The sequence below is a fragment of the Nuphar pumila genome, chromosome 11, assembly GCF_984573655.1.
Source record: "Nuphar pumila chromosome 11, dmNupPumi1.hap1.1, whole genome shotgun sequence".
NCBI classification, from domain to species: domain Eukaryota; kingdom Viridiplantae; phylum Streptophyta; class Magnoliopsida; order Nymphaeales; family Nymphaeaceae; genus Nuphar; species Nuphar pumila.
Window position 1 is genome coordinate 66,686,747 of NC_143259.1, and position 9,424 is coordinate 66,696,170.

At 36.2% G+C, this 9,424-nt stretch overlaps 1 pseudogene; it reads right to left on the minus strand.

The window, feature by feature from the left end:
* Positions 1–947: 947 nt before the first annotated feature.
* On the minus strand, positions 948–7,086 carry LOC149822412 (transmembrane 9 superfamily member 11 pseudogene; annotated as a pseudogene).
* Between the last annotated feature and the right edge of the window lie 2,338 nt (positions 7,087–9,424).

A 9,424-nucleotide genomic window follows, 5' to 3' on the forward strand; every position in this document is an offset into this window, starting at 1 on the left:
ACAATATTGAACAGTTTGACAACTCCTTTGGTGGCAATACTAATCAGAAATTTTCCCTTAGAGTCCAAGAACTTTTCAGGCAGATGGATTGTATGTATTTGGCATGGAAGCTTTGCGTATCTCAACAAGGAATGTTTCTTTACTTCTCTTGCTTGCCTCTCTTGTATCTTTAGATTTTAAGACTTTCACATTTTTTTTGAGCAAGTTGAGCCTTGTTAACAGCAACAAATCAGTGATTCTTACACAGCAAATCAATATGGATTTTGCACATCAAGTCAGTGGATTCCTTTTAGCAGCAGCAAATTAATTTGCAGCAAGTCGATTGCTCATAGCAAATCGATTTTTGTAAATTGAGTTCAGCAGCAACAACAAATCGATTTCAGCCCGCACATCGATTTCAGCAACAATAGATCAATAAATCAACAAAACAATAATTTAGCAAAACAACACTGCAAATCGATTTGCCAATTGATTTCTGCAAATCGATTTCTCAAAAATGGTTACACACTGCATGACCAATCAGCTTCACACACACACCAAGGTGCTTTTACAGTAAATTAAGATGATTTTACAGCAAATCATTGTGATTTTCACACAACAAACTGATTTTAAAAATTAATTTTGCAAACTGACTTCACAAATTAAATCAAGTGCAGCAGGTGTCAAAGCAGACTCTCTTTTGCATGGGCAAACTCTCTCTGGGCATGGGACAAAAGATGTTTCATCCCAGCCCACCTTAAGGCATCTCCATTTTGAGTCAGGCCACCTAAGGGAATTAATATCTCTAATGCCAATGGTGGTACTTATAAACCTTTGCTCTGGTGCCTCTTCGCCTTCAAACCTCATTTTTGAATCTCATCCCAATAGAACAGTTTAACATATTCTATGTATTCTGCAGATGGGATTATAAACTCTATGGGACTTTGTCCTTGGTTTGTAGTACACAGTAAAACATGGCCTAGGCCTTTCAGATCTAGAAACAGGGAGTGGATTTAGAGCAACACATGAATATGGCTTAATGGTGATAGATGCACAGACATGGCGATGCCAACTAAAATGCATAAATGTGAATATAACAGATGCTATAATGATTCTGCAGATAAATATGGAATATGCCTGTGGTGATATGTGAATAAGATATAACAGGGAATAACATGTATTATTGAAAAAGATGGGTCTATGATGCAGAAATGGATGCAGCTGGAATGAGATGTGTTGGTATACAAAGAATGTAATGTGCAGGAAATCACGTACAAGTGACGTGCAGGGTGTGCGATACGAGATGGAATGATGATATGTAATAATGCAGAAAGAAAACATAGATGCCTAATGTGATATTAGATGCTAATGAAATACAGACAATACAAATCAAATGAAATAAAAAAGAAAGAAAAAAGAAAGGGGTTGTGGGGTGTGGCAGTCTTGACTCTAGAAAGGAACCTGTATCACTGTTCTTGTGTCCTAACCTGTTACCAGTAGAGACATACAACTTGCTAATTTGCAAAGAACAAAAGAAATCCAAATGCAACAAACAAAACAAAGGAAACATCATTCTTGATCTGTTCTCAAGTACAACGGTAGCAAGATTTGCGTTTCAACCAATTTTGAGCTTAATCTAGCTTGATAGAAGAGAAAAGAAAATGAGCAAACCAGAAGGATAAAAGGAAGCCAACAATTCCTGTAGCAAGCATTATAGCTATAACAATAAAAAGTGAGTATCCCATATAGAGAATAGCAGAAATTGGACCACTAAGACTGCAGAGCTCGAATACAAGGTAATTGATTGAATAGAGGAATATATAGATTGCAACATAACCAGATGCAAAGAAAGATTTCCACCACCATTTCCAATCCTCCACACAAAGATGCATGTAAGTAAGCACTAGAGAGATCTCTGCACATACTGCTACAAGAAGAACCAACACAATGAGAAGGAAACCAAAAACACAATAGACTCGCCCATGCCCCATAGACTCAACATGATGAAAAAGAGCTCAATGAGGAGAGTTCCAAAAGGTAGTGTCCCAGCTCCCACAACTAGGAACCACGCTGGGTATTTTTGAGGAGGGATTTCCCTAAGGATCTGATTAGTCCTAACTGGGTATTCAATTGGAGCTGCTTTAGCTCCAAAATAGCCATCGACTAGTGTTAGCAAAACAGAAATGCAGAACCACATCAACAACAGGATAACAAATAACGAGAAAGGAATGGCTCCAGTGCTATGGTTACCCCAAAGAAAAAAAAAGATTCAAGACAGTAAGGATCACAAAAGCAATGCCAGGGAAGAAGCAAGCAACATGTCCTTTGATGTTGCCTAGATTAATGGTTCTCTGTAGCCTGACAACAACATAACCAACAACAACTCATGGCTGAAATGTTGATACTCAACAGATTTTGCATTGAATGTGATTCAGCGCATTAATGCAAATGAAATCAATGGATGTCGATGAACATAAAATGCATAGATGATGAAATGCAGATGAAAGTAAATGCAAATGCAATTGTTAATTGAAAATGCAATGAAAATGCATCGTGAATGAGATATGCACATGTAACAATGCAATATAATAGAAATCAAATATAACAGAGAAATAAATAATGATTCAATGAAGCAATCACAAGAAAATGCAAGAGGGGAAGGCAACACAAACTGGAGGCACTTAAAATAGAAGGCAAAATGATATATATGATGATGCAGTGAGGCCGAGACATCAAATGATATACTAGGAATGATAGATGTTGCTATAAGGGAGCATAAACAAATATTAAACGTATATAAGCAAGGGAAGTTCAACAATAAATTACAAAGGAAGAAGCTAGAATATAAGCAATATGATGATGCTGCAACATATAGATCGAGGCTGCTATATGCAGATCGATGCTACAAAGGATGCTTTCCATTAAACAGTGAAGAACAAATGAGAGAAATCACGAAAACAGGAAGGAGGAAAAAAAGAGAATAAGAGGAGCAGAAAGGAAAAAAAAGAGGTAGAGAAAAGGGAAATGGAGAAATTACTCACCATGGATTCAGAAGAGAAGGAGCCTCTGCTTTTGCACCACCGCTGGATCGATCTCCTTCAGCCGTGAGAAAAGAAAAGAGAAGGGTAAGAAGAGAGAAAGGGGAAAGAGAAGAAGGAGAAGGAGAGAGGAAGGGAAAAGGGAAAAGGGAAAAGGGAAAAGGGAAAAGGGAAAAGGGAAAAGGGAGAAGAGAGATCAGGAGAGCTCGTTGTGAGAACTCGATGGATCCCCCTAATGAACTCCTGCGTTGGTTGTTATATAGGAAGAGACTGTTACATTTTTTTCAAAAAAGGTCCCTCAAAGTTTTAAAGAATTTCAAAAAGGAGGCTTTAATTACAAGGATTTTAAAGAAGAGGATAAAGCTACTTTATGAAATTTTTTCTTTTATGTTTTTGATAGAAAAACCTAAAAATACGAGGGAGGGGATCCAGATGAAGTTTTTAAGAAGTTTTGTAAAATACTTTGCTTTGAAATTTAAGGATTTTTCGAAAGGAGGTTTTGTCAAATAACAGGGTTAAAGTTTAAAAATTGAGTTTCAAAATGGATCTGGATCCAAAGTTTTGAGCAAATATCAAGTTTGAATCTCGAATTGAGGAAACATGAGAGGGATGGATCCAAATGGAGATTGGATCTCGATAAAATACCTAAGCCAATATGGAGAATTGATTTTGGATTTTTGAAATAGAAGATCCAGATTCAGAATTGGATTTGTATATCTGATTTGGATTTGAGGTTGGATCAAGTACATAAAATGAAATTCAGCTTTGGATCTTCAAAAAGAAAATGAATCTGAGAAATGACTAGAAATTTACTCAATTGCCCTTCTAGATAACTTAGAAGGTGGGTGCTGGGGGCAAAAAGGGAAATTTTAAAATTTTGAAAAATTTGGGGTGTTTACAGATGCCCCTCGTTGCTGCTAAGCCGGTTGAAAGCCAAGCTTAGTAGCAAAGGAAAACACACCAAATTTTAAAATGCCCTAGTCAGAAAATTTGAACTGAGTGTGGAAAAATTGTTTTGTGAAAATGATTCTCAGGTTTAGCACCTTGTCTTGAACGGCTTGAAAAAAGATGAAATCCTCGAGAATAAAGTAATTGGATAAAAGGAAATGAGAAAATCGTGATGGGACTTTTTGGATGAAGATCCCAAAAATTATGACAAAGGAAGATTTTGAAGAAGTCTCATGGCTGAGACGAAATAAGCTTCTTGAAGAGACTAAGGTTTAGCCTATAACCTGGATGGGACGAAAAATACCTAAAAAAAATGAGGTTCAGGTTTAACCCTTAACCTGGATGGGACAAAAAATACCTCAAAAAAAATGAGGTTTAGGTTTAACCCTTAACTAAATGGGAAAGAAATATGATGTTACCAGAGCAACTTGGAAAATGAATGAGGCAACTCTTTTTGAAGAGGTAAACAATGCCCAGTTTCATCAAACTGAATACCGAGTATTTATTTCATATTTGGATAGCCAAAAAATTTTGCCAATAGGATAAAAATTGTAGTTGGTTCAAATGCTTGAAAGTATGCACGTATGTGCAAAAGATCTTCCATTTTTACCTAGAGTATTTCCTCCAATGAGGTTAACTCCACAGATTCAAGAGTCAAATTCAAATTTTAATGCTATTGATTTTCTTCAAGGAGGCTATCCATTTCCTTGATATGAAGAGAAAAGCAATATTCTTAATTTCATAAAAGCAAGTAGTGAAAAGATATTGATAAAAGAATTTTGCATAAGAAAAGATGATTCTTGGCAACTTTGGCAATTTGATATCTAAGATATACTTTTTGCACTTTTTGAAACATAAAATTAAAATCTTTTGTTGGGGTTTGGCAAGAATTTCATTACATCAACCTTCAACTCGGAGATGTTTTGATTTTCCCTTGAAAAATACTTCATACTCCTTCAACTTGGAGATGATCAGGTGTGAACACCCCAATTTTTTCAAAATTTTAAAATTTCCCTTTTTACCTCTAGCACCCACCTCAGACAGTCAAAAGGGGGAATTGATTAAATTTCTAATCATTTCTCGAAGTCACTTCCTTGTAAAAGATCCGAAAGCCTAGTTTCATTTTCTATATTTGACCCAATCTCGGATCCAGATCCGTTTTGAAACTCAATTTTTTAAAACTAAATTCTGCTATTTCACAAAAACTCTCCTTTTGTAAAATCCTTAAAATTTCAAATTCAATATTTTCATAAATTTTTCAAAACCCTCATTTGGATCTCATCTCTTAATTTCCCCGCATTTCTCTTATATTTTAGGTTTTCTTTCAAAAAATGCAAAGGGGGCAAAATTTCAGAAAATAAACCTTAGGCTTTTGAAAAACCTTGAAAATAAAACTTTCTTTCTGATTTTTTTTTGAAACATTAAGGGTTCTTGAAAAAGGGTGTAACAACCTCCTCCTATATAACAACCATCGAAGGAGGAGGCTATGACCCACCAAGCATTACAATCCTTCGAGCCTTACTTTCTCCTCTTCTCTACCTCTCGTTCCCTCTTCTTCCCTCACCAGTGAAGGAGGTCGACCCAGCGTTGGCGCAAAGGCAATGACTCCCTCTCTTCTGAATCCACAGTAAGAACTTCTCTCTTTTTCTTCCCTTCTCCTTTTATTTTTATTTCTGCAACTTCAAAGTTTTTATTCCGACAATGTTCATTCATTCTGTTTCGGTTGATTTCTTTTCCCAGAATACATTTCAAATGTATTTGCTATTTATTGCATCGCTTCATTTTATGCATCAATTTGTTTACTGCATTGCTTTTCTTTCTTCTTTTTAGTTTCAGCATGCTTTACAGTAGCCATTGACTAACATCTCATTACCTTATATCGTCTTCATTGCAAAGCATTAGCATTTGTTTCTTCCATTTTCGCATAAGCACAACATGAGGTCTGTAATTAGCATCTAAAGGCAGAGTTAATCCACTGTGAAATCCAGCGCCTAAGCTGGATTTACTATGGAATATGCTACATTATCATTGCACGATATCGTGCTCCCTTCCCATTCCCTGTTTTTAGCATATGCAACATCATCTTCATGATCTAGGCATCGCTTCTTATCTTTTAGTTCATCGCATCATCTTGTTTGCTTGTTTACCCCGGCATATCATCTGCACCGGGCATGGAAACTCATTCATTGCATTTCATTTAGGTACGATATCATGTCATCTTCTGTAGTTGTTATTAGCATCATTCTACATCTTCATATTTCAACACACTGCATCAATATTCCCTAATTCATTGCATTTCTGATTGTTCATTTTCATTTCATGATTTTTTTTTCTTTTACTTCTGTATTTTGTTTTGATCTACCTACCGCACTTGTTTCGACTTTGTTTGAATTTGTGTTTTCCCTGCTTTTGATCTAGCGTATTCCTTCCTGTTTTATCATTTTTTTTCTCTCTTTCTTATTTTATACATTGCAACTCACAATCCTTTACATCTGTGTGTTCTGATTCAGCACAACAACACCTGTGCATTGCATTCTCTCATCATTTGCATAGCATATTACATTTTATTTCTGATTTATTGCTAATGTCATATGTCATTTCATTTTCTCTGCTTAGCATTTGCATTCTTATCTGTTGCATCTCATCATTTACACCAATCTGGTTGTAGCAACAACATCGTACTTCATTACCTTCTCATCGCCCCCTATGTTTTTTGTCCATCTCCTCATCATCACCTCCATATTAGTCCATTACCTGTATTGACAACAGTTAGCATATTAACCCACCTGCACACCATACAACTAACCATCTGCACATTACCTGCATATCACCCAACACTTTTAGTCATCCACCTACATGTAAGCATAAGCACCTGCATCCTTTCAAAAGGGACATTGGTATACCAGCTGTGCTTTTGGAAAATCATCATGCAAATGATATCAAAGATGATGATAATGGAGATCTATGGGCTTATGTGGACATAGCTGTGGGATGTTCAATGACTTCTGCTTCTAATGATGCCTCAGTCTTGAAAATGAAAAGAGGACTTATGAACATTCTGTTACTCTGGAAGATGACCTAGGCTTACAGTTGGAGGACCCTTAAATCCCCACTTCCTCATGTCTAGTCCTGTTTTTACTGTTGGTCAAAGTCAGAATTGTGACTTACATTTGAAGGATTCATCTATGAGTTCAATTCTGTGTAGACTGAAGTCTGTGCAGCGGGATGAAGGATGTGTCAGCATACTAGAAAGTGTTGGTAGCAAAGGAAGTGCCCATGTGAATGGAAAACCCATTAAAAAGAATTCTGATGTCATTCTTAAAGCTGGGGATGAACTGGTTTGTAGTTCATCTGGCAAACATTCCTATATTTTCCAGCAGATCACAAATGAGAATATACCTATGTTTGTGGTGCCTTCTTCAGTTGATATTACAAAGACTCAGAATGCTTTTGCAAAAGAAATTCACTTTGAAGCAAGATCTGGTGATCCTTCTGCTGTGGCCAGGGCATCAATATTGGCATTTCTATCCAATCTTGGCCATGATATTTCACTTCTACCACCACCTACCCAAAGCAATGAAGTTGTTCAACAAGGAATTGAGAGACATGCATTATCTTCTGCTTTTAAAGAGCCGGATGATTCCCTTCTTGTTCTTGATATCGATGCCTGTTCCAGGAAAGATACTGCTGATCAAAATTATGGAACTGGTGTACCTTTAAATGAAAATGCATTTGCACCTGCTGAACAAGCACCTTGTGTGGATCTTAGTATTGAAAACATGGATTCTGATGTTGGTATTAATGAAGATAATGGAAGATAGAACTTAAGATCCATATCTCATTAAATGTTTATGCATGTACTAAAGGATACAACCGACATGAATCCGAGTGGATCCTTCTTCAAACAAAATACTTGAGGACAAAAAGGAAATGTTGAAGGACTCAGATTCACCAATGCTTTCGCCAGTGACTGCTAAATGTCAAGCTTTTAAGGACAATCTGCGATGGAATAAACATTCAAGCCTTATTTGATAACTGCCCTTCTTATTTAAGAATCCCCATTTCTCTCAAAGTGAGATCCTTCATCACCTTCCCAAGGCAATATCATGGATTTGCTTGGGAGTGCATATGCTGACAGTAATTTTCCTGTTCCTGCTATATCCTGCTTCTTCAAGAAGTTAAGTCAAAAAAATGAATTTATTAATTCGATTGTTTAAGGAGTTGTTGAATCTGGAGCAGGTGAAGGCAAAGCGCTTGTGGTCATAGTTGACTTGCCTATGGAATTTATACAATTCAATCATCCCTGCATCATCATGCCACGCAGGCTAACATGAATATTGCACACAGCACCTGCATTTTCATCTCCTGGGTTCACTCTGCACACCATTTCCTGCACTTCAATTCTTGTAGCACCACTGCACTGCATATCAACATGCATTCACCTGCATCTCACAATAGCTAATTCCCTGCATATTACCATATTCACCCTACCCGTTTCACTGTGCGCAATCAATTACATTTAGTTTACTGTAAAACATGCGATTTATTGACTTGAAACCCAATTTTCTTTTTTTTTTTTCTGATTTGCTGTGTATCCACTCCATTCCCTGCACCATCAAAATTTGTTGCATATCATTCTTTATATTCACTACATATAAAGTATTCTCACTGCATTTTCACAACAAACCCATTTCATATTTGATTTATCTCTTGCATATCATCATGTATGCATATGTTGTTCGACCTATTTTACTCAAAATCACCCGAGCATCAGAGCCTAATTCACTGAATTCCCCTTTCGCATATACATATGCATCCCTATTGTGCATATACATATGTAATTCCAGTTTAGCATGCCACATGCATTTTCCATCGTGCATATATATAGGCAAATGCCTATGCATTCCTTCTTTAGCATAAGCAATACACTTAGGCAAATGCATGTGCATTCCTTCATTAGCATAGGCATTGCACTTAGGCAAATGCATACGCATTTCTTCATTAGCATAAACACTGCACTTTGGCAAATGCATATGCATTTCTTCGTTATCATAAGCATTGCACTTAGGCCAATGCATATGCGTCTCATTCATGCATAGGCATTGCATTTTCACATATGCATATGGATTTCCATAATAGCATAGGCATAACCATATGTATGTTAGTTTTAACATAGCATTTTTAATTTCTTTCTATATTTTGCATTTCTGTTGCCTGGTGCTATTGTGTGTTTTGCAGGGAAGCCTGGGAGATCCTGATTTCTTTTTCTAGAGTAGGGAATTTTAATATTCAATTTTAATTTTGTAATAATTTTATATTAATGAGAAATTCTATTTTATAGTTTAGAATATAATGTATGAGCATATAGTTTTTATAATTGCTTGTGGCATTTTATTTTATTTTATTCTTCAAAAGTCACTATAGAAAAACATGAATGGCACATGCACCATTCTAATAAG